The 4,404-nt window shown below is 40.3% G+C and overlaps 1 long non-coding RNA gene across 1 annotated transcript; it reads left to right on the top strand.

The window, feature by feature from the left end:
* The first annotated feature begins 129 nt into the window (after nucleotides 1-129).
* Nucleotides 130-2,664, top strand: LOC143516501 (uncharacterized). The gene is made up of 4 exons (XR_013131711.1): nucleotides 130-231; nucleotides 362-822; nucleotides 1,232-1,453; nucleotides 1,688-2,664. It is a non-coding gene; the product is annotated as an uncharacterized LOC143516501 (long non-coding RNA).
* Nucleotides 2,665-4,404: the final 1,740 nt, after the last annotated feature.

Raw genomic sequence — 4,404 nt, 5'->3', positions numbered from 1 at the left:
GACAATTTATTTCACACTGTCACCACACATTATTCTGAACTCCCCTTGAGCTCTGGTTACTCAGGAAAAAACATTTACATGGTACAGACACTTTGCATTAGTGTTACATGCTTCAGTGACCTGGGAGTACTTATGGCTGCGTCAGTCAACACTTCACGGCTCTTAAAGATAACAAACACATAATGACTTTCCTCACCATCTTCATCTGCACACTCCTGATCTACACCAGAGGTAAGAAAATAGTAAAAATCTAATTTCAGTTATCTGCAGTTGCAGCCTTATTGATATTTCTCAGTGTAATCTTCTCAGAATACAACTTTTTAATAGTCGTAAAGCAATATTTCAAACTCTCATTCCACAGACTCTCTTGGTCAGGTTGTGTTGACTCAGTTTGGAGATCAGACTGTGCAACCTGGTCAGACCGTCACTATTCACTGTAAACATGATCCAGCAATGAACTGTGTGAAGAAAGACACCTCTATGTATTGTATGTCCTGGTATCATCAGATTCCTGGAGAAGCTCCTAAACTCTTGATATATTTTACTGATCAGAGAGCTTCTGGTATTTCTGATAAATTCAATGGCAGTGAATCTGGAAATCACATTGATTTCACTTTGACTATCAGTGGAGTACAGCCTGAAGATTCAGGAGATTATTACTGTCAGAGTCAACACTTCATTGATAAAAACGCATCAAACCCAGTGTTCACACAGTGAATAAGCATCACACAAAAACTCCCATTCAGCCTGCAAAAGGGCTACACTGCCACAGCTGGGTTCTACAGCAGGTGCTGATAGAGGGAGATTACACAGGCCACTGAAGTAAGTGAAAAAAAACAGCAATGTCTAAAATGCTCAAAACAAACACACAAAGGTTTCTCTTGAATCAAATAAAATCAAATCAAATATATTTGTATAGCGCTATATATCTATATTGAAGCATGTTAAAATATGCTTGCTTCTAACAAAAGGTATAACCTTACAAATGCCATAACAAACTTACTCTGTCTATTGATGTTATTTACTTAAAACAAATTATTTTTTCATCATTTATGTATTCATGTATTAACGTACATATTCAACACTAAACATGGAAATTTGATTTCACAATAGTAGAACATCCAAACTTCTATAAAACTCAAATAGACTTGATGGGTGAAGTTATTTTTATTCAAAGAGTGAATTTTACAAAGTGATTTTGCCCTGATTTAGCTTTTCTATTTCTCTGTAGTGTGTGTGTACTCCTGTTGCAAACACAGACCAGTCCTGCTTCATCTGATGTGGGAGTCGGAAAGATAATTTGCATGGTGCAGACACCTTTGCATCTCCAGTACATGCTTCAGTGATCTGGGAGTGTTTACAGCCTTGTGACTTTAACTCTTCATTAGAGAGAATGTATCTAGTGATCTAGGCATTGACCACTGTCTTCATCTAGACATCAAATGTGTCTTGGGTAAGAAAACTAATTCTGACTAATTCTGAATCATTCAAATTGACAAAAAAAATTTTTATCTTCGAAAACATTTTCATATATAGAATATCTCCATTTGTTGAATATAATGGGAATAATTATTACTAATCTACTTGTTGGATTGTGGGTGAGAATTATGAAGTGTTTCACTGATATCTCCCAATCTAATCCTCTGAAACTTTCCTTAATGGAATACTTCCCCCTCTCTGTCCACAGACTCTCTTGGTCATGTTGTGTTGACTCAGTTTGGAGCCTATTCAGAGGGACACAGCTCAACAATTTTGTCTCCGAACACACACAAGCGAAATATGGAGACCCGCAAGGCTCCATCTTTTTTTTTTTCTTTTTATTCCAATATTTTGGACAGTACAAAAAGTTGACATGCAACAAGGCAGTGTAATAGAGAAAAGTCAAAGTCAAATTTATTTATATAGCGCTTTTCACAACACACGTTGTCACAAAGCAGCTTTACAATACTATGGGTCCAGATCCCTATTGAGCAAGCCAAAGGCGACAGTGGCGAGGAAAAACTCCCTATGATGGTGGGGATTAGGAAGAAACCTCAGGAGGACCAAGACTCAAAATGGAACTCATCCTCCATTGGGCAGCCCGTTAGCACAAGTCTGTGGTGCGCAGGATGGTTCTACAGATAAAGTTAAGGTCCTTGTTCCACGGCCAAGTAGTCACAGTCCCTTCAGTGTAGATGGTGAGCCTCAGGTAGGAGCTAGCATCAGCACATCCTCTTGCGGAAAAAGCACATCCAACCCTGGCATCAGTACATCCACCAGCAAGTCAGACCATCTCCCAGGTGCTTGTAGGTGCTTGCATGCAATCATCTTGGGTGGAAGCAGGCAAAAAGATAGAAAATAAAGACTGAGCATGTGGACATCAATTTAAACCACCATTGATATAAATGTACACAGCTCATGTGCCAGTGAGCTGGAATTGAAATCTGTTTCAGTAGCCTGATTGTTCATTTTAGTGCGCTATCCAGAGTTTGTAGTGTATTATTTTCGTGTCCGTCTTCCACTCCCCTCGTTGGTTTTTGGTTTGTAGTTGATTGTTTTGTGAGTTTCCTTTGGGTTTATGGGTAATGGTTTGGCCTAGAGTACACATATGGGAAGTATTATTTTAATCAAAATTCTTTTAATTGTGTAATGAAGGTGTTGATAATAAAGTCTATGGTGATGAAACAGCCTTGTTCCTCATTTATTCGAGAAACCTTTTAGGGATCCCCTACTCAGTATTAAAAGTGGAACTGGTATCTAGTGTGTAGTTCACTGGTGCCACACCGATAGAGCCATGCCACATTTACTGATAATGACCCAGACTGCTTTCATGATTCTGTTAAGTTTTGCTTCGTATCTGTATATGTCGTATTGCCTGTTTGATGTTTGCTTATTTCACTAGAGTCTCATGTGTGGTTATTTCCCTTGTTCTGGTGTATGTAACTGCGTGTGTTCTCTCTATCGCTTAGTTTTCGTAGTACGTTTGTCAGGTTATGGTATTATTCGGTTCTTTTGTTAATGAACATATTTTATGTATCAGTCTTATGCTCTACACATAAAAATACCCTCATGTGTTTAACCCACATAATACTGATCTGAATAATCACTTAAGACTTTTGTAAGTCGCTCTGGATAAGATACTCTCACACAGGCACGAAACTTTAGACAAAGACAAGCACAAGACATTGTGCGAACGCACATTATATAGGCGATTAACACATACCCTCGTGATCTCGAGACAAGGCACAGGTGCGACTACGAACACGCTCACGGACAACCCACACCCACGGAACTACAAACATGGACATAACGACACGCAGACGATGTAGTGACACGCCCACAAGGAGGGGTCCGGAGCTGTGACCGTAACATCAGTTCCTTTACTGGAGTTTGTTTTATCGCGTTGAGCAAGTCTTTTGTTCTTCCAGGTTTTTCCCCCATACTTTGTATGGTGGCGTTTGTATTTTGGCACTTTTCCCCCCGGTCATTTTTGTGGAGGTTTCGGTAGTTTATTTTGTGTGGTTAGGCTCTTGGGTTTGCCTATTAATATAAAGCCTGCTAGGGTGTGAGGGTCCTGTGACCAAACAACATTAAACAACTCCAAGCACACCTGGGTGGAGTTCTGGACAAACTGGGACGTGGTTGTCTTGTTGATGGCCCAGTCGGTCTAGAACTCTGCCCCGGTGTGCTTGGAGTTGTTAAATGTTGTTTGGTATGTTTCAGCTCCAGGACAGTAGGAGGTGTTCCTCACTTGTCCCCCCCCTTTCGCCCATTCGTTGTGTGGTTTTTGTGCTACTGCTGCTGGCCGCATGGCTGTGGGGATGTGCGGCTTAGTGGGGCGGTATGCAGGCCTCCTGCTGCATTGTGTTTGTCACCCAGGTGGGCGGGGTCCATTATGATTCCTGACACCTGAGGGTTGTTTGTCTATATATGTCTTGTTTTTGTACCAGTTGACTGCTGGTTGATTCCTTGATTTGGATTATGTACCTTATTAAATCCCACTTTTTTGTTATTTTGCACTCCTCGTCCTTCAGTGTGTAAGTATCTAAGTTGTTTCAAATTAATAAACATACACAGTAATTGCAAAAGACTCAGTAGAACAGACCTCATTTAAGATGATTTAGGCTGGAAATATATGGCTCATATATGCATGCTTTATGGACATGATGGTTGGAATGTGAACTGTCCACATCACTAGGAGACAAAGCTATAGTGTCATACTGTAGCAAATATGCGTTTAGATTATTAAAACTTGTGCCCAGGTGATTCTGAAGTATTGGACAGAGTCTCAAATCCCTGCACTGAACATTTTAGAAGGTTCTAATGAGGTTCTATTGAGGCATGTGAAAATACTGGGAAGATTAAAAGGAGAAAGTGACAGTGTGTCACGTCTGCCCTAGCCCCTCCTTGTTTCCTGGTTTCCAT

Source organism: Brachyhypopomus gauderio, chromosome 6 (genome assembly GCF_052324685.1).
Source record: "Brachyhypopomus gauderio isolate BG-103 chromosome 6, BGAUD_0.2, whole genome shotgun sequence".
In the NCBI taxonomy this organism is placed as follows: Eukaryota; Metazoa; Chordata; class Actinopteri; order Gymnotiformes; family Hypopomidae; genus Brachyhypopomus; species Brachyhypopomus gauderio.
The sequence above is the reverse complement of the archived record's forward strand: the minus strand, read 5'-3'. Positions and strand labels throughout refer to the sequence as shown.